Source organism: Oratosquilla oratoria, chromosome 21 (assembly GCF_046742065.1).
Source record: "Oratosquilla oratoria isolate Oo_2021 chromosome 21, ASM4674206v1, whole genome shotgun sequence".
NCBI lineage: Eukaryota > Metazoa > Arthropoda > Malacostraca > Stomatopoda > Squillidae > Oratosquilla > Oratosquilla oratoria.
The window spans coordinates 17,903,059-17,925,744 of record NC_134797.1 but is presented as its reverse complement, the minus strand read 5'-3'; positions in this window follow the sequence as shown (position 1 = coordinate 17,925,744).

The window sequence follows — 22,686 nt, the reverse complement described above, 5'->3', positions numbered from 1 at the left end:
AAGTCGTGGCATGCATGGAAGTGTACTTGCTTTCTGCAGCTTCTGCTACCGTACCTCTTGGCCTGCTGCACCGTCGGCTGGCCTATCCTCACCAACTGCATTGTGCCACCAATTTGTCATCATTCCACCGCCCCCACCCCATGTGGTCCCACGCGGCCGACTGGACGGGTCCGTCAATGTGTTCCTATCCAGTCCTCCCTCACCAGCTGGCAAGCAGTGGACCACCTGGTCACGTGGCTCGCTCCCCGCAGTCACCGGCGGATGCACCTGCACCAAACCACCTGCATCGGGTGTCCCCCCACCACCAACTTTCTTTCCTCCTCCACCCCCGTAAGTCTCTTCTACAATACCAAAGTTTCCACCCACAGCAAGCAGTGAAGTTTCACACGCGCGCATGCACACACACACACACACACACACACACACACACACACACACACACACACACACACACACACACACACACACACACACACACACACACACACACACACACACACACACACACAATCGAACAAGACTAGACCAGACTGAAATCCGAGGGGGGATGGGTGCCGGTTGAATACACCGCCACGTGACTGACTGACCCCTTTAAAGTCCTGTGCCGGCCCCTTTTGTAGTCCCCGTTATTTCGTCTGAGCCCTAACCCACCTCTCTTTGGACCGTAGACAACCCCTTCCCCCACCCCACCAACCCATCCTTCCTCCCATTTCAGCCGCGATATGCTTGGGTTGACTGTGTGCTTTCACTCGAGGATGGGAAGGAGGTCTATGCGGTGGTCTCTCGGCTCTCTCCGGCAAAGCAGTGCAGTGGAGCGTGAGGTGTCGGGGAGGAGGTTGTGGAGAGAGAGGCCCCCCGGAAGGGGAGGGGGCGAAGAAATTGTGGATTACGGGCTGTGTAGAGGCTCACGTGGCACAGTGGAATGTGTAAGGTGAGAGTGGAAATTTTATGCGGTGGTGTGCGTTCGGAGAGCGACCAAGTTAGCTGCGGTGGTGGCACGTTACACGAGAGCAAGGAGTGCGGCCGCAAGAATGAAGCAGGCGTGCCCTCACCAGCTGCACCCAGCCCATCCGCCTTCTCGTCTCCACGGTTACTGCTGATAACTCAACTTTTCCTTCGAGCACGTCAGCATCAACGTCAGCAGTATTTAGGGAGGAGTTAACCAGACCCTATGTACATTAGAATATCCTGTCTCATGGAGGTTGGGCGGGGGACTGGATTGGTTTTAAGCCTCGAGGAACTTTCGAGAAGGCAGCTGTACAGCCATGTGAGTGTCTGGTGAAATATATTTGCCCCAGCCTTTACCATTCCACATTAGACGAGCAGTACACGTCCATCCAAGCACATGTGCAAAAGCGCGTGGTCACACGTCATGAATCACGCATGCGGGCGGACGGGAGCGCGCGCACGTGCACACACGCATGCAGGCGCGCGCGCACAACACACACACACACACACCACTACACTACACTACACTACACTAAGGGGAAATGGGGAGTGTGAATCTAGGAGAGGAATAGGAATGGTCGAAGGGACAACAAAGGGTAGCAGTAGAGGAAAAGGGAGGGGGTAATGAGGGAGTTTCTTGCTCGCACGTACGCGTGTTGACGTATAAAACTATTGTGGAAATTTTAGGGATTATAAGAAGTCTTGCAACGGTTAAATATCTCAGGATGGAAAGAAGTAAAATGCGGAGTCTGACAAGGGTCTGTATTGGCACCCATATTTTTGTGATTTTTGTAACTGACAACGGAATAAGCTGCACCCTACACTCGAAAATCATAAGAGAAAGGATTGAAAGTTGCAGTTATGGATGTGGACAAAAGTCCATTAATGTTGGAAAAGTGTTCGTCACATTTCATCCTGTACACAAGATTCTTGGCGAGACGTAGAAGTTGAGTGAATTGAGTTTTTCATGGAAATAGCTTTAAAAATTATGAATTTGGTCTGCCCAAGTTTGAAGTATGCAACAGTAATGTGGTCTCTATACAAGAATGAGAAGACAAAGAACAGCAATCAAATTTACCTCGGTCCTCGCCTAGCATAGAGATAAGATGATGGGGGTCTTCAAAACATCAGAAAGGGAGATTGACTTTTTTTTGGGGGGGGGGTTGGAAGTGTTATGGAGGAAAATACATGGAATTTGAGGAAAGACTCCCAACATAAGTATCAGTTTTTGTAATGGCAAATTTCCAAATAATGCCTGTATAACAAAAGTTAGACATTCCATGAAGGTAAATCTGTTTTCCGAACATTGCAGTTTAGTCTTGTGCATGGACGCTCGCGCACTTTCTAGATGTAGTGCGCTCCTGATGTGTAAAATCAGTTATACACATCGCAGCTGAATAGATTTAAGCATCAGCCGTACACATTGTCGCACTGTCCAGTGGGTTAGAGGGCAACCCCCCCCCCACACACACACCTGGAAAATATGTCCTAAGAGGGGAAAGATAATTTGTTTGGACCTCGCTTGTGTGGGTAGCTGGTGTAATGGACAAAATCACTTTATGAATTGAATTAAGCACGTGTTCTGTAGATATTTATTGTATTTGCAACTGTATATTGTATGGACTTGTAGGTTAGTGCAGCCATAGACTGAATGGTGGCTTTCATCATAATTCTTGGCGAAACTTTTGCTATGCCGCACCACCATATCTTCAGTCGTAGTTTGTGCTCATTACTAAAACCATTGGATTTCGATCATCGAAGTATGACACGCCCCATAAGGCCATGGTCAGAGGTCCGCACCAAATTAAGCCAGTAAGAAGATAACAGTAATGGTTGTTGTTGTTATAACAGTAATGGTTGTTGTGAAAACCACGTAACCTCCAGGTAAAGGATGGAAATATTCTCCTACACCCACAAGTGCACGTGCACATGTAAAGAAAATTCTCTTGGAGTAATGTACTTTAGTTTGAGAAAATCGTTAACAGATGCTCGAGCACTACACTGAAACACCACCACCACCCCTCCTGGATACTTGGATCAAAGCCATTTAAATAGGGAACTAGACAGGATGCGTTAGGACGTTGTAGATTCTTACCACACATGTTTCTTAGTTTTAATATTGATCATAATTTACCCTCTAGCACAATGAAAAAAATGTACATGTGTGTATGTGTACGTGTACGTGTACACACGTACGTCCCTTCGGCGACGTGAGACCGGGCCTGAACGTGATGCGTCTGGACCCGCACGAATAACTAGTACCCTTCGCTACTAAAAGGGGTCTTAGAGGTGTAGTCGGGCAGTAACGAGAATGAAAGGAAAGGTGTATGTACGGAAGGGACGTAGACAGATGTGAACAAAGCATATCTAATATAGCCATGGTAAGTGCAGGTTAGTGGGTGGAATTTTTTTCATGAAGTGAAGCACGGAACGGCTAGAAAACCATTTATAGGCAAGAGGTGTTCATATCGCGTTGAGAGTTTGTTCGCGCTGTTAGTTCAATGGAGTGAAGAGAGACTTGGATACAAGCTGTTTAATAACTAGATAAAATTGGCTTCTAGTTCGTATGTCCAACCAAACCTCCAACTGGTGGTGAAAGGAAGCGAGGGATGGAGGGGGGGAGGGATTACAAGCAGTCGATGTCCACTCGAGGTTGCATGGCCGTACGCTCACACGTGCACATAGAGTATGTAGATGAATTGGTAGTTGCCCCAGACAAGGTCGGCCAATACGTTGCTGAGGATATAACAAAGTTTGATTTTGTTCTTCCATCTGAGGTCACCCCGTCCCTAAAAAAATTCTGCAGATTTCATAAGGATTTTGTGACCCCCCCCCTCCTCATCTTCTTGCATCTCATCTGGCCCACTTCTCGCATCTATTCTAGTGCCTAGCTCCATCCCACTCCGACTGTTTTGTTTACCTTTTATGTGTTGTGCCATAGACTCGAAATAACCACCCGTTTTCTTGGTTAGACTGAAAAACTTACGGCCAAAACGTTAAATCGCCTTTAGAATGACCCTATGGTCAGTCGCCCTGAGTATACAGGATGTACTCGATTTACCAGTGGTTTTATGTACCAATTCGTAATGGATGGTTTCAAGAGAATCTTGCAAGATCTCGTCACATTGTTCTGTTGACGATTTTCAGAATAATAATCATATACCTCATGCCGCGGTGAAGCATTGCTTTTCTAGTGAGCATGTTTCCATCAGTTGGGGGCGAAATAAAATGGGTGTGTTGGAGTTAATGCAGGAATGTTGGGAGACCATGCGGACGTGCAAATCGAACTTGGTCGAGGTTGACGGGAGTGTTGCAATACCACCTGCCTTCGCTTGGCTGGTCGTAGACGTGTTGGTATTTGACTGTACATCCTGTTATTCATTCTAATGAAGAATACAAATGCGTAGGGAGGTCGAAAGATATTGGGAGATCATGTGGCATTAAACTTCATAGAAGCCAGTGGTTACTGTTGATGATTGGCATGGTTTGTGTGAATAGTTATTGGTCAGCCCTGTGCTCTTTAAATGCCTAGTTTCTGGTAACTTTACCCGATTTAGCATGTTCGGTGCTGAAACAGAAAACTATTCAACGAATACCTAGCGTTTGGTGTCTGGTTCATCAGATGGCAACCACAGTTTAAGTTGGCGAGTTTACGCCCTCGTTTGTGATAAATCATTAACTATTTTACTTCGGCATACGGATGTGCATGTAACTAGTACTCCACATAACGCGTAAAAGTAGTAAATGAGGGAAATTTATCCACGTTAACAGATCAATACTTTTACGTAACTATACATAATTTCGTTTGCATTCGTAGCCGTTGGTATGAAGGATTTTGATGACGTCAAATTTAATTCCCCTTCCATGGAAAGTGAATGGCACTGCATTTGATGGTGTGGATGCAAACTCGTCAGTTTTAATGAACATTGATCTAAACATTGTAGGGCAGTACATGCCATTTGTTACTATATTTTTGGTGGCGATTGTTTTCGCAAGATACAAATAAGAAACTGAAAATTTCCCGTGTTCGGTTTTGGTAAATCGAATTGTCGAATAGAGTTTCTTCCCAAACGGGTACCTTCCTTCCTTATATTTGTGGCTGCCATTCTTTTGTATTCAGCTCGGAAGCAAAGTAGTTTCAAGTTAAGCGCACGTACACGTACACCGTCACATCCTGGACCCCACCCCCCATTCCCAGTGTCACTTTACGTGCCGTAACAGGACGAAAAAAAAAGTGAATTTCTGATGCCTTCGTAGGTTTTGCCCGCGTGTTGCACTTTTCATATTCCTGAATCGGATCGTGGATAGTTTTAGCACAAAGCAAACCACGTTTCACCAGAAGATATTTGGGCTTGGCCCAATTTCAATACTGCTTGATTTTCAATGTCTAAAATTTCAGTACTGCTTGATTTTCACTGTATATGTCGTATGTTTCGTGATTTTCACGGTTTTTTTTTTTTTTTTTTTTTTTTTTTGCTTGTTTCTCTCTACCCTCTATCTTCCTCCCACCCCCGTCTCCCTTTCTCTTCTTCCCATCTCTATTTATGCATCAGGTTCTACTGTGCACAAGTATCTAGGTAATGCAAATGTTTGACAGGAAAAAATGCTCGTTTGCTTTGTAATTAGCCTGTGGAAGGTTCTCGTTTCTTACGTCATGCTCCCAATACAGCGTCGCCTATTCGTGGGTTCAACAACTGTCTATTCGTTCACTGTCGCATGACTTGTGTATGCTTTAGAGCGGCAGCTCAAAAGACATTTTCTCGATATATAACTTGGGTCGAGACAGTACAGTATGTATGTATATATGTGTCAGTAGTTGGGCAGCAGGTCATATTTTAGGCCGATATCACTGAAATTTCTAGCAGCTTCTGCGTTCACGTTTTTTATTTTTACGCTTTATGTCCTGCTGAGTTCTCTAATTATGTGTGTATATTGTACATGTAATAGGTGTATAATACTGTGTGTATATATGTGATTTTATATATATATATATATATATATATATATATACATATATATATATACATAGTGATGGCCCTGGGAAGTGATGACCTCGCTATGGTCAAACCTTTGACGTGGGGTCAGGTAATTGGGCCCGCTGCTGCAGCTCCTCTCCTAAGCCTGGAGTCGGTCCACGTGGTGCGAAATGTCTCCCTGTCAATCTCCAGATTGCCTAAATATATATATATATATATATATATATATATATATAATAAACGTATCCGAAGTATACTTGGAAAAAACTAACGAAGTAGAGCGCTTTCGTATATTACATCCAGTGGAAAAAGTAAGTACTTTTTGCACTGAAGATGTAATGTACGAAAGCACTATGCTTCGTTAGCTTTTTTCCAAGTGGTCTACTTTGCATAAGTGAACACACGTACCCGTGTTCTTATTATCTCTAGAGCAACTTCTAGAGATTACTTACGTATATAACATCTCCAGACTAAATGAAAGATAAAATTGTTTAAATGTAAGTATCGGGTAACAACCTGATAATTTAAACACAACTGTATCTTTCATTTAGTCAGAAGATGTAATATACAAAAGTACTTGTCTACAAGTTTCTTCTGTGGTTATTTTGCATTTTCATATCACGGTGATGTGATTGCTTGCTTGCAAATTGTGATGAAGACTATTGGGGCCAAACTGATGGGGATTTGTCAACAAGAATAAAGGAACACAAAAACTCCATCAACAATACAAGTCGTCTCCGCCGTGTTCCTTCATGCCAGCTAAGAAGAGCACAGAATGGATTGGGATAATGCCGCTGTCATATGTAAACCTCATTGTAGCTTTCGTAGGAGAATTGTGGAATCTTACTTAAACATTTTCCTAACTTTAATACCTCAAAAGGTCAGTGGCCCCCAAATTGCATTATGAGTATAGCAGTCAATAAATTAATGTCAAGAGCTGTCGGACAAAATACCACAAACTGTCCATCCTTGACCCCACCACAGCAAGGGCATAACCCGAGTCACCCCCCCCCACACACACACACACAATTTTTTCCCCGTCCCCTTTTGGCCTCACTACCTCATTTATACCTGTACTCGGTCTTGTAACTATTCTGCCGAAGAGGACTACAGATGTTGGTCGAAATCTACATTTTCCTGTACTTAGATATTGTTCCGATAATGGGTTTAAAGTCGTGTGTATTATATATACACATATATGTAATGTATAAATGCATATATATGTATACATATCAATGTATACATGAGTGTATGTGCCTGTATATATGTTTTTTATATGTATATATGAATACATGCATGTGTAATTATATATATGTAAGTGTATATGTATATGTGTATAGGTATAGGTATATAAAGGTATATGTATGTGTATATATGTATACATGTATGTGTGTATGTATTTGTGTAATATATATATATATATAAAATGTATATGTGTATATGTACTGTGGGTAATGCATATGTGTATATAATGTACATATGTATGTGTAATTATGTATATGTAGTGTGTATTTGTATATATCTGGATATGTATGTGTATAAGTTTGTATATATGTGTGTATAACAAGCTTGAAATTACTCATAAGATTAACAACCTCCGTAATACTGTAGATTTCAACACCACTTGTATACAAGAGAATGTTCCCTCAATACTCAAATGTGATATATGTGTAATGTTTGTGTGTGTGTATATATATAATTATATATATTTATATAATATATTTATATATATATATAATATATATTTATATATATATATAATATATATTTATATATATATATAATATATATTTATATATATATATAATATATATTTATATATATATATAATATATATTTATATATATATATAATATATATTTATATATACAGTATATATTTATATATATATATAATATATATTTATATATATATATAATATATATTTATATATATTTATATAATATATTTATATATATATATAATATATATTTATATATATATATAATATATATTTATATATATATAAGATATAGGTATATGTTAAAATGTATATATGTGGTGTATATTTAATATATAGTATGATCTTGTACTTATGATTGGTATTGCATGGTATTTGCTCACTACGATTGGTTGCATATCCCAATGTTAGAAAATTCAGACGTCAAATCATTTGGCTACATGGATAACTGAATTTCATTTGAGCTTGTGCATAGATTTAAGTGTAAATACGCACGCGTTGTGTGCAGGCTGGTTAAGGAATTGTACAACTTATTTTCACATGTAACTCCTAAATATTTTCCATGTTCGTTTACTCCAGCGGTAACTAGACATTTTCCTAATGCAATACTTGGTCACGCAGAACTACACTGACACCATGAAATCGCTATCTACTCCATAATATATTTTGGTTAACGGTCGATAATTCTCCAAGGAGTTTCCATGCTCTTCCAGAGCTGCAAATGAGCCCCGCCATTCGGTAACCCTGTTTTCATTTATATTGTTCTCCAGTGTCGGTGGTCTGCGTTGGGTGCATGAAACGCGTGAAATAGCCCCACCATCTCGGAAAGTTCATACGTCAGAACAACCCCCACGCACCCATCCACCCACTATCCCCGGCATGCAGTGATGACGTCACGTCAGCGCCGGAGGCCGGACGTTCCAAGGGCTGTCGTTCCCCCGGGACGCCTTGGCAGTGTGGAATCAGTGGATCACTGTCACGGTGGAAGCCGCGCCGCCACGTGCTTGGTGTGTGTCAGCAGTGCTGTCTTCAGTTCGGACGCGCCTGTGCAGTGTGGTCCAAGTTATCCTGGTTCATGGCAGCAGCCCAGACCAAAACGTTGCATTACTGCCCTGTTAACGACAGTGTAACTCGTACTGAGAGATGCATAGGCGGCGTTGGTGAACCAACAAAGTCGTCTCTGCAGATACTTGGAAGACTTGTTAAAGTAAGGTTTGGAACAATTAACTTGTTAGAATTGTCTCGTTGATGGAGGATACGACGGTTATGATGTGCTCAAGTCACTTGAGGTAAGGAAATTTACCTGTTCAAATGTTGGAGAGATGTTCTATGCCTAATGAGTGTCGAATTTGCCTTGCACATTGGCAACACTGACAGGGGTGATGCGTGGTCGCAATGTAGTGTTGATGGAGCTTTGTTAGTTTGGAAGACACAACCGGTAGGTGGTGGTGCAATACGTGTGTATTGTTGGAAACGTGTATTGCAAGAATAGATGCGTTAAAAGAGGCGACATGGTATTTCATCGAACCTGAAGATAACAAAGTTGCTGAAGGTGCAGACTCCTAAGACAACACGTCAGCGATGGAGACGGGTGCTACCGACCTGCTTACAGGGCCTAACAGCTATAGGTGCCGTCATCGTACGAGAAAAATAACGCCAGTATTTGAGATTGTATTTTTAGTGTACACAAGGGTGATGGGTCTCGCCAGGGTAGTTCTTTGTTATCGGGCACGGCGACAACGCGCCACATCCGCGCTATCAAGAGTACCATGATTTGCCGTTTGCATGGTGAACCATTTCGCAGACAGGTGCACCAGTTCACAGTAAAACCAGTCTTGAGTGGTTGCCAAATCTTATCCTCGCCAACTGTGCAGGTTAACAAACAGTTGCTCGTCGCTTGGAGTATGAAACTAATGTTGAGTGTGTGCAAAGCTTTGGATATTAGACTGTGTTTTATGTGCGCGTCATTGCCAGAGCCAGCAATGCCTGAGATTTTTATTGCTGTAATGTCGTCAGTTTTCTTCCTGCTTGTTTCTCGAGCCCGCCTCGACTAGACATGTTTTTCTCCCATCCCCCCCAAATTATAATAATATAGGCATAATTCGATCAAACAGCCCGATTCACTCTGAACATGAATGACATGTCGGGAACACCACCACCGCTTACATCCACTGGAGTCATTGCAGTGTTGGTAAGACCATTTGGTATGCGCTCCTTAATATCGCACCCGCTTTTCTAATACAGAAACTGAGAACCTAATAAGACGTAAATAGGCAAAGCATGCCATTGCATATACATTCTGTATAGTTTCGGGTGTCTTGAACTTCGTTTAAATTTTGAAGGAAAAATCTATAATTTAGCTGGCAACGACCGCCATATTTCATCGGAAATGCATGAAATGTCGCCTGCCTAACTGATGTGGCTGAAATTCCTACTAGAATGGTGGCTAGCATAGTGGGCGGGTTGGCTGCCTCGCTCCCACATATGGCCCACACCCACAGTTACACACTGCCGTCCCCACCACCATAGTCTCCACTGAACTGTGAGGCAGCCAACCCCGGCCATGGACCCACGTGTTAGACTGAGGGGCCGAGTCGGGTGAACTCGCTTGTATCCAACGGGGCTTTGGGGCCCCAACGGGGGGACGGTCTGCCAGCCTGCTTGCCGCCCATTTGTTATTGGTAGTGCTGTTACTCGCACACGTAGTGATAGCTTTGCTGTTTCAGGGGTATTGTCACTACATTGAGCCATATGAAGATTATCAACAACCTTTGTCCGTACTACACTTGATGTAATAGGGGTGCTTGTTAGGGTTCTCTGTTTCGAGAGTACTTGGTGTGATAGGGGTTGGAGTGTTTTTATCATGCGTATGTGCTGTCTCATGGTATCGTCTGACACGTGAAGATTGTGACGTTTGTCTTTGGACTCGGGTTTTCACAAATCGGTGGGTTGGGTCAGGTAGGAAGTCTACCCTTCCACTTCCCCTCCCATATGCTCACCATATGCTTTGTCAGCTGGTCCACATGAGCGTGGTAGTGAGGAGTGGGGAGTGGTGCGCAAAGAGGGAGGACCACATGACCCCGTCCCTGAACATCCTACCATGAATAGGGCATTAATATTCAATGTTGAATCGGTTTGATGATGTACCTTACCAGCTTAACAGGTGGGATCACCATGAGCTAGGTTGGGTGAAACTAGCACACGGCTACATCGTGGAAATTTAATATCGGAATCGTATTAATTTGTCGCCGAAGTGCTCGTGTAGGGTGAACATGTTAGCCAACTTAGTTAACAGCTTTTACCTATTGATGGTGAAGTTACTGGAGTGGCCCACAAAGCTGCTGAACCGCCTTGTACTATTCGCACTAGTGTGACTTACAGAAGCTATTGCTCAAACAGGTCGCATCGAGTGACCTTTGGTTGCAATGTCTTCGTATGACCGTCACAGTATGCGAAAGTAAGACCTGTAGTTTCCTTTTCATCCTATCTTTCTCCCTCCAGACGCTGGTGAGCTAGAACGCTTAGGAAGTCGGCAGAAGTGCGTGTTAAACTTCCTCCTCGTCTTACTTGGTACAAACTCGTATCGATGGCATCACTGATGTATTGACAATGTGCAGCTGTAGGATGTTAATAAACGAGGGCAGTAATTCACGCCTAGATCCCATAAAAGAAACTACTATCACAGTCATGCATGTGTTTGCACAATTGCAGCAAGTATGGCCATCGCTGCGGAGACGCCCTGCTAGCCAGAACAAAATTCTCTAAGAGGGCGTTACCTTAATGAAAGACCCCTGAAATTTCTTGAGGGATGCTGGAACAGTTACGGGTGGAAGCAAGAAAGTTTGGATGGGGGAAGGACGGAGGGTGGGTGAGAAGGTATGTTTTTAGTCATGAAACGTGTCCTCACACCGCGCCATTTTGGAAAAGGGAATCTGATTGAGCGCCGGGAGATATAGATTTGATACGAGTAATCCCCCCCCCCTCCCGCCCTATGTTAACGTTTTTACAGCGGTGGCGTTCCCACGGGAATCCACCAGGCATCCCATTGAAATGTAACGACTAAAGGGTAAACTGAAAAAAGTTAAGCAAACGCGCGTATCAAACTCGGGATCTCGTAGGTATAAATTCTTTGGTCGTAATGGTTCAAGTCTACCTTTCAAAACCTAAAGAAAACCCGTACATTAATGCACAATGAACCGTTATGGATGTTTTCTAAATTATCTTTCTCCTCTTTCCAGAATGACTACGGTGACAACCACTGCCAGCCAGGAGCAGCAGTAAAAACAGGTGGAGTGACATGACATAAGCAGTGTTGCATCGTTCATCATTGATGGCGGCATCGAGCAAGACGCATGGAAATAACAGCCTAGATTTTAGTACAAGATTCACAATGTACCAACTTGAGAAAACCACACCTACGTGGACACAGATACGAGCTTGCACCGGGATAAACTTTAACTGTGTCTATAGATAATAGATGTATTTCTGTTTAAACTACGAGGGGTTGAAACGAAAAAGATGTTAGGTACATTGAGGATATATACCCTGAGTGCTACGCACGTACAACCAACGGGTGTTTCCCCCTTACGAGGGAAGTTAGGGTATATGCCTGTACGTAGCACCCATGGTTTTCTATATCCTCAATGTACCTGACTAAATAATTTTCAACTCTCAATAGTTTAAAACCTAAATACATCCATTATTTATAGATATTAAGTTAGATATCCCGGTGATATGTACCAGGAAAACTGAGGTTCCATTCGCAGATGTGAGACCAGGTGGTAACGGTTATTGGGTGGAGGATTTTGGAGTACAGTAATCTGCATTATTCTGCACAAATATACTCTTGCATCCACGACGGTGACTTACATCAGTGTTTATATATATATATATATATATATATATATATATAGTAAACCTTTGTTTAAAAATTTAAAAGGGAATCTTGTTCGTCATGTTTGTCTATATTTAACTTGGCAGTGGAATTTGATCACGCCAATTGAAGGGGTTTATCTTTGTATTAAACCTACGGTAGATTATGAAAAGCAGATGCAGATGGATCGTAGTCCGAATTTCGTGGATGGTGTGTAATCTTAAGATACTAATGGCATATTCTCAAATCATTTGACGCTTATGGACCGGTACGACCCACAAATGACCAGAGTACTGGCCATTGTTTAGATTGAGTAGATATTAGTAGGGTAGGGATGAGTGGATTTTATGCCTTTGTTTTTTGGCTACTGCCCTTGTAAGGGGGAAGCCTTTGGTGTACGTATGTATGTATGTAGAGATTAGCATGATGTACATCAAAATCAAACCAGGCATTCTTCAGTCGACGGAAACGTATAATTATACATTCTAGCAACATCTATTCACCGTGCAGCACGAACCTCTGGGTAATAGAACACTCGTTTCACATTGGCAGACATGCACTTTGCCGCAGTGTCATGACGACTGGCTGTTCCAGTTTCGAAGTTGAAGGTCTCCTGTCTTAAGTTAGATTATATGTCGGGTTGTCAGACTTTTCCTTAAATTACATATTGATTTGCTGGTGATGATGCATCGGCGTTTTCCTGTTGGTCGATTTCCTGTGACTGAAGGAGAGGGAAAATGGTTTAATTTGTTCGTTTATTCTAGTTTTCTTAAATGTGGGATAGGTCATTCATTACACAAGTCCTACTGGTCGGCATTTGGTAGGCAAATTGTCATTGATAATAGTTTTTGTTTGTTTTAGTTTTCTGACGAGGAAACTTTCTTGCAGTTACCGAAGAGACTTAGAGGTTTATACTAATCACTTCTGTTTTTGAAGTCACCATGTTGCTTTGAAATCCTGTGCATTCCAGCACTTCAACACGCATCGACGAGGAAAAGTTTTATCCAATAAGGAGCATTGAAACTGTTTCTAATGTCGTCGTCGGCGAGGAATGAACCAACACTACCGTCAGAGAACATCCCATGTTCATTGTACTTCATCAGGTGCTCGGCGGCACAGCACCCGGCATCTGTTGGAGTACAGTAGATAAGAGGATGAAAAGCAGCATAGGAAGAACAGTGATTGAAGAACATCCAACAACCTATTATTCCCGGAGATGACGTGACTGTATAGTACCTGTCGATCACTTGTATATAGTACCTGTCGATCATTTGTAAAGGCAGCAGTTTTTATTTACTCTGGTAATTGAAAGGGGAAATGAGAACGTGTCGTGTTTTTTATATTAATGTAAGCATAGTTTTTCAGAATTGTGCCCATCTTGGGATACAGACTGTCAGTGCCTGAAAACCAGAACCAAATATTTACAAGTAATCTAATTTGTTATAAAAAATCTTTGCATAGATTTTTGTAATAGTTAATTTGTTTAAATTGTGTATTCTGTAAAATAAAAAATGGCTGGACCTTGGGTAGTCTTGAGGACGTCAAAGAAAAATTTGATTTTAACTCCAGTAGTGCGTAACGTTTTACCACATATGGCAAAATCGTGGTATGCACTTAAACGCACAGGCGAGCTTTTGAAGTACGCATTGTAAAGGTCTGTTTTATTACATATCCCAGAGAATTTTATCTGGAAATATCTGGTGATTTCGTAACTTGAGCATATTTTTGTGTACAGGAGATTGCTGAGATGTTTCATAATTACTTGCTCCTTTGAAAGCCTTGCAACTTTCTACGAATGCAACTGCAAGAAACGGGGCATAGTTGAAACCCCAACATCTCGTTAAAAGACGGGTAACTGGAAACGTACACGATATTGATGTGCAAATGTAATTTTGTTTAAATGAAATGCATTTACAAAAGTTTGGTAACAAAAACAACTTTTCGGAAGGATTATGCGCCTGTAGTTCTTGGCCCAAAACCACCCAAATGAAATGGATAAAACTTCGTGTTACATTGTCTTATTTTTAACCTAGATTGAGAACTTGTCTGTCAGTAGAACGTGTACATACATGTACACACCACACACACACACACACACACACACACACACACACACACACACACAGTTATACCCAATAATCCGTATATTATTATTAGTAGTAGTACACTTGTTCATGCACACAAACACGTATATGTATAATACACAAACCATGCACAATAGATGTACACAATGTACACGCGCGCGCGCACAACGGTTACAAACGACTTACTTGTGTAGTGGTTAGTATTGAAAGCTCGACAACCTCGATACGGTCCTTAGATCGAAATATGTATGGTGCTTGAAAATTAACAGCAGTGCAAGCTGTTTCACCATGACGGGATGGTTCGTAAGGTTGCATTGTCTATATCGGTGCACGATCTTTCTATCGGGAGGGTAATAGTTAAAAGTTCAACATGTTATTCATACGTTTATGAAGTCTGAAGGCATGCGAGGGACCAGGCAGACCTTGTGTACGCTTGGAATTGGCTTGGGTTTCCAATTCGTCTTACCAGAATTGAACAGTAGGCAAGTCAAAGAATCGCTAAAATAGTTTTAAAGGGAAATTACCGTGTAATCAGTGGAATGTGTTCACTGGTTTGGAAAATATTCGCACAAGGAAAAAGTTTGCAGTTCATTGTTACCCGTGGATATGAGCGCAGTGTTTTGTCGCTGAAATGGAGGCTTAGGATTGGAATAGCAGATTGTCTTGCTCATAAGATTGCCGCAAACAATGGTAAAAGAGTATTCGTGGTGGCAGAATTTTACATTGTTATTGAAAGTTTCCATGCTCTTTCCCGAGTATGTTGGAATGGGGGGCGGGGGTCTATAAAATGACTAGGGACCCTATCACCCGCTCCTTTGGGTACGATTCAAAACAAATTGCGGAATATAACCCGTAAACTCAATTTCTGATGAACGCAAGACACCAGTTGGGGCGTTTATACTCTGAATTTGAAGACTGAAATTGAAACAAAAGTGCTGCAAGATTTACAATATCTCGTGGCTCTTATCAGATTGTATTCGGCGCTTGAAATATGTACCGTTATGGATTTTTAAACATCGTGCGTGTCCCAATATTAAAGCAAAAGTAAACTAGGTGGTTTGTAGCAGTTTGCGCGGTCGAAAGAAATTAAAATTCGAAAGTTAGGGTCAACGCGTTAGCTCACTTAAGGATTTGTATGCTTAAACTTAATTTTAAGACCTTTCACCATGGTAGTGTACTTCGTAGCCAACACAGAAGGCATCTAATTTAGATGCGAATAAAAGCTAGTGAGTGCAACGGGAGATTTGACGAATTGCAAATACCAAATTGAAGGGGAGGAGACCATAGTATGTAATCAATCTGCAGTTTCGTACAAGGAAATGTGTGTGTGAATTGAAATGGAGTGTTACGAATTAAGTTATTCTCAAAAGTGAAATGCGAGGAACTCCAATGCCCGCACGTGTCTGGCCGGAAGGCTAATATAAGATTGTTTATAACCCAGTTGTCTAGTTCAGTGGTTCTCAAACTTTACCATGCCAAGGACCCCCCCCCCCCCAGATATTTAAGTCCCATCCGAGGACCCCCAGCCAATCAAAAGTTATTATTACCATACCAAGATCCCCATTACATGATTATAATGCAGTAAATTTACTATTTGCATATTCCATCTTCAGTTCACACTTTCTGTAAGCATAGAATAAAGCTTGAATGAATATAAATATTAATTAGAAAGAAACAAATGAAATTATGCACAAAATATCGATATCACCGACACTATAATGACAATCAGTTTTGTATATTTTTATAATTATATAGTTTTTTCTGGATTTTTTTTTTTTTTTTTTTTTTTTTTCTTCATTGTGTCGCGGACCCCCTAGGACCTTCTCAGGGACCCCCAGGGGTCCGGGGACCCCAGTTTGAGAACCACTGGTCTAGTTGATAAAGAATTTTTCACCCGGTTGTGCTTAATACCCTGTGTTACAAGATGAATGGATGTGCAGACATCAGTTCAAGTCTTGCCGTAATTAGGAATGACATACTTCCAGAGGGGTCGTCAGGTTAAGTTGTGCTGCAAAATATAAAGTAGACGTGACTGGTAGCATGGTTTCCACAAGTTTAATGTAACAGGCGAGATTTGGAGATGTAGTTCTCGGGCCTCCTTTTGCTCGTCTGTTATTGGGAATACGGTTTACAGATTTGTACAAATCTGCAATTTAAAGCGTATTCTCTTCTGGCAAGCCAATGGCGTGCCAAAAGACGCTTCATTTCGCTCGTCTTTTATTGGGAATACGGTTTACAGATTTGTACAAATCTGCAATTTAAAACGTATTCTTTTCTGGCAAGCCAATGGCGTGCCAAAAGACGCTTCATTTCGCTCGTCTGTTTTGAGAATACGGTTTACAGATTTGTACAAATCTGCAATTTAAAACGTATTATTTTCTGGCAAGCCAATGACGTGCCAAAATACGTCTCTTGCCTAAGCCAGTCGACGCTTCAGAATTGCTAACAATCAACCGGGAGACGCCAGTGCTCCAAGGTCACCCAATGCCATGCGTTAATACAGTCTGCTGGTGTTGTCATGCCTCCGAGACGACGGGAAGCGACGTTCTGGCTGACGTGTGAATTAAACAGTGTTCGTTCATTCATTCCTAATGTCGACGACTGAAAAGTTAACGGACAAAGGTCGATGATTTGTAGGTGCCTGGGGAGACTTCAAACCCAAGCGAGTATTGAGGGGATGGGGTCTCGCATAAAAAGTAGTGTTGGCCTGAACAAAATACTTTAAAATGACGAGTCTTTCTTTGTGTCGAATTAAATTCGAATGTAGTACGGTTCGATTGAAAGGTTTCTGCAGGCGTAATGCTGTGTGAGCATAGTGCAGAGCTAAGATCAACGGGTATCTAAGGCCCCTTTCACACTATGCAACTAATGACCGTCACTAGTTGCCTTGTGTGTGTCTCGGGTAAACTGCAAACAACCAGTGATTGTCACAGAGTTGTGGAGTCCTTTATCATTATCTCATTAGTCGAAAGAATGGCATCAATGGAGGAGGTGCTTCTGTTGGCTTTGCTGGTCAAGAAATAGACGGTCGGTGACAGCAACTGCCGGGCAACCGCAGTGACGTAGTGTGAAAGGCTCAATTTAAAATAATGGTAGGCAACTAGTGACGGTCACTAGTTGCCTAGTGTGAAAGGGGCCTAATAGATCTAATTGTGAGGAGCCTAACCAAGGAGGAGGCGTGAGGCTACGGCCGAACCAGTTACTTTCAGCCTATGCGCTTGTATTGTTGGGGGAGGTACCAGTCACTGCTAAGAATCGAAGAGGAGTGCGGGATTCGAACCCGCCTGGCGAAGTGGAAGGATACCAGAGATATCCCTCACAGGTTGTCATGGAAGGTAATTTTTCTGCGGAAACTTGTATTTTCATATTCTTCCACTTTTTGTAATCTGCTCTGTGGACCAGTGCTTGTATAATGGGATAAATTCGTGAATTTGACAACTTGCCTTTTAACGTGTTTGAGTTTATGAACATTTTATAAGCGATCTTCAAATTGCTCGTTACCACGCGGATTTATCACCATTGCAAGATGTCGGTATGCTTTAGGTGGAAGAACGTAAATGATCATGCTATTTCAAATGGGAATGGATAGTTAATTTTATTTCGCAAAATAATGGATTAACCTTGATGTAATTTTTACACGATTTAACTGTTATATTTTTTCTCAAGTGGTAGAAATTAAATTTTCATTTATATTAATAATTTGAAAAGGAATTTTGTCTTCGGCTTTATTTGGCTACAGAAACTCCTCCTCTGGACTGGTGTGTGAACGTTTGAAAGCAATGTGCGAAGTTAATGTATAACCTGTAAAGTACGTTTTTTGCGCAAGTCTTGCGTAATTTCTCTTATTTTAAAGTATTACGGCCAAGTTGAAAATCTAGCGATTTTTCTCCGTGTGCGATGTGTTTTTTAGTGTTTTAAACAATTTGAAATAAATTCCCCCTTTCAAGTGACACAGTACGAGCACCACATAATCAAAAATAGTAGTTTACAAGAACCTAAACAGTACTGTTTTTCATTATGGTGGTCGTACTGTGTCGCGTGTTTGCATTGTTTTCATTCTGCATTTGTTTTGAAACAAATAAATAGTGAATGACAAAAATATGGTTTTCTTATGGTTTAATTACCGTTTTATACACAAACTTATGGTCTCTAACGCAAAATCTTTTGGCAAGACACTACAGCAGCTTACAGGTATACAGCTGGACTGAAATTTTGCGCAGTCTAGTAAACACACACACACACACACACACACACACACACACACACACACACACTAATAGGGGGTGGATGAGGTTCACAAAACTTAACCCACCCTAATATATATATATAATTGTGTGTGTGTATAAAGAGAAAACGAAGAGCAGGAACCAAAATAATCCCCAGCCTAGCAGATAAACCATATGAGGAGAGATTGGACGCATTGGAACTGCCATTATTGGAAGAAAGGAGTAAAAATGGTGACACGATAGGTCACTGAATGGAGTGGAACGGATTTTTTTTTTTTTTTTTTGGGGGGGGGGAGGCGATACGAAGCCGTGAGATAATTGAAAGACTACTTGCCTGAAGGGTATCAAGAAATTTTTCGGTGCAGATGCGTTAACTCGTGGAATAGCCCAGAAGGCATTCTGTCAAAAATCAAGCTAATTAAAACCAAGTTTGATAAATGGAGAAAGATGGTCATATACAAAGGATTATAAAAAGAGCATACAGTCAAGAGACCTTTTGGTCCATAACTAGGTCGGATGCCAAGCTTACGACTTGTTTCCGACCACCGGCGACCAGGCTGATTTGTGCTGTTCCTCTGTTTATAAAAGTAATTTAAGACAAAAATGCAATTGGAATGAATCTCTCCCTCCTCCCCGTCATGAAGATGAATATGAAATACCCATCTGGCGCTAACCATGAGAAAGTGCCACCGTCGAAGGTAGTCTGAAACAGGTCCTAATCTTGGTGCGAATTGGGCTTAAACGAAATGAATAAACAAGTCAAAATAAATTAAAAACGTCAAAACGGGATAATTGGTTTTAGGTATTAACTCTAATGTACTTGAAGAACATTGCATATGGTTTTGGCATATCGCAGAGACGTCTTGTTTACTTCAGTGGTTCTCAAACTGTTCCGCGGAACCGGTTCCGTGAAGACCTTTCAAGGGTTCCGTGGCAAAAAAAAAAAAATCTATATTTGAACAGGAATGAATAAAATGAAATCTGCAATTGATGAAATATTTTGCATTTGAGAAGGGAGGAGATTGTACGAGTCGGCTGTATACTGTGTATGTTGGTGACGGTTATTTTGAAATCTTTTTGAGTCTCAAAATCTTTTTTTCGTTGGGGATTCCGTCGAGTACCAGCAAATATGAAAAGGTTCCGTTAGATGGAAAAGTTTGAGAACCACTGGTCTACATCAATGAATAAACGTGGTGAGGTTACCTTAGCTATCCCATAGTGATACTGTAGGTACCACAGTTAAGTGAATTAGCCCGGCGACAACTCGAATAAAATAAAACTTGTCACGTGAGCAAAGGGGACAATCGGAGTCCCTTCGCTTCCAAGTAAGTGTTGTTTTGATTAATGAAATAAACATGCTGCAACCGAAACGGAAGAAGTGCTTAAACCGTCACGGAAGTAAAGTGAGTCCGAACTGTTATTTCTAAGAAACCCAAACAGGAGAGGACAATTTTACTAAATAAATGTTAGGTCGTGAGAGGGAGAAGACAAATTAAAGAAATGAATGCAAAAACTAATAGAGGGACGTTTTAAGGGGAAATCTGATCGAGAGCCATAAACTAAAATCAATCCGGAAGGGCATAAATAGCAGAGATAAAAGAGCGTAAACACGTGCGGCAAACGTGAAATGTACAAAACACAAAGGTGCTAATCCAACAGCAGATCGAGCCTCGAATATGCAACCGTCGCCTGTGGCACAATAAATGTCAAAAATAATGGCTTTCGGAAAGTACTTGTTTTCATACATATACCAAGGCTTTTTCCCCCTTACAAGGGAGGTAGCTAAAAAGAAAAAGGTATAAAATCATTCCCACCCATTCCATCCCTAAATACACTCCTCCCCTCCACCCTCACTCTTATCTTAGCACCTCCTGGATGACGGGTCATCCCTGCACCCTGTCCACTGCCCTGGGTCAGAGGCAGTGTCGCAAGGCACAGCACATCCACAGCAAGGCCGCTTCATTAAATCGGCGACCCCCCTTAATGTAATTTGCTCGTTCGCTGAACGGGTTAGAGCGTTGATGCTTGCAGCAGAGGTTAAGGTAACAGCAGTTCGAATCCTGCTGCCAGCGAGTGTGACCAAGGATATAGTTCCACGCAACAGAGCCCTAAGTAAGGAGCACCATCCGAGCCTGATAATGGATAGTTCGCAACGTTAAACTAAATCAAGAAATTAACCGCATTTGATTTGGAAACGCTCGTGGAAGGAAGGGTGAAACTCTTACTCTGTTGGTTGTCAGGCCGGACGGCCTCTCACCGCTTTCACTATGTCTCTCCAGATGGTTCTATCCTCTGCCAATTCTTTCCAGCCCTCTCTTGGTGCCACCCTCTCCACGCCCTTCTTTACTCCATCCATCCATCTGTACCTGGGTCTCCTCACTGGTCGTCTGCCCTCTACTTCTTCCATCACCTTTGGTAGTCTGTCTGCCTCCATTCGTACGCAGTGTCCAGCCCACCTTGCTCTTCTTCCTCGTATTTCATCCTGAATGTACGGTCTGATCTCTAATTTCCCTGTTATGTCTTCGTCTCCATTTCCCTTCATCATATACTGGTCCGAGGATTCTTCTCAGGATATTGTTTGGGTAAAAGGTGGTATGATTTCCATTGGAAAAGTCTTCACAAAACCAGAAGACTTGTGCAACAGTTTGGAATCGTGGATATAATTCAGTAATGAGAATGGTATACGAAAAATTATACGGAGTGATCCAACGTGGATGGTACAAGTTACAGCAAAACCATTACTCCAACCAATTATGTGGAATCCCAACATATAAAAGGTTAAGGTGAAGACAGATGCCTCTTAATTTTAGTGCACCGATCCCTTAGAATGGGAGAAAGTTTATGTAAAATTTCTAGATGTGCTGCTTACTCCCAGTTGTGGGCAAGGTATTTTCCCTTGAAAATATGGAGTTTTCTCACGACACGTGAATTATTTTGCAGTCTTCACTCCTAGCATACACAGCTTTTAACGTAATACCTCGACACTCCCATCTATTAACTTGCACTAACCAACTTCCTCCATAGTCCAAATATACTCTCAATGGTAGAAACACTGGTGACGATATATATATATATATATATATATATATATATATATATATATATATATATATATATATATATATATATATATATATATATATATATTATATATATATATTTGTTGGAAGGGTTGGCGGTTGTGGGGACGCAATGCACCTAGGTATACATGACTCGCATTAGACCGCTGTAGAAAGAAAACGGTGGTGTAGTGTAGTATGTGTGTACTGCGAAGCCTCCCGCAAGCCTTCCTCAAGTGGCTGCGTATATTGTTCGGAGGTAAGTTTGGCCTAGGTTCGCGGCTTCCTTGTTTACGAAGGCTCAGTATCGTAAAGGTTGGTCAGGCAAACATCCAGACACAAACTATGTGTGTAGAAGACTTTTTACTCTGAATTGAATATTATTTTAGTTTTCCAAACACCAGGGATTAAAGAAATATTCGACGTACAAGATCACCAGTCTATTCTTGAACGCGCCTTGAAATTTCGAGGGTGTGTACTCCCCCCCCCCTGCTGCTCCACAGCTCAGGCATATTCACAAATATTAAGGATAATGGAACCAGTCCAAATTCTTTCAGAATAGTTTAGATGTAGAGCTTTTGAGAGGTTTGTTGTACACATTATTCTGGAGGTCCATTACAAGCATTACAAATGAATGTCAAGTATTTTTTTTACATAATTTAAAATTGTTGTACCTGTGTCTTTAGTACAAAACCGTATACTGTAGAACGTTACGACGAGGCAATTACATTGCAAGTAACTGGTGTTCACAAGTTCAATCTGTTTAAAAGAATGCTGCCAAAAGGTTCGAGTAGTGTTCA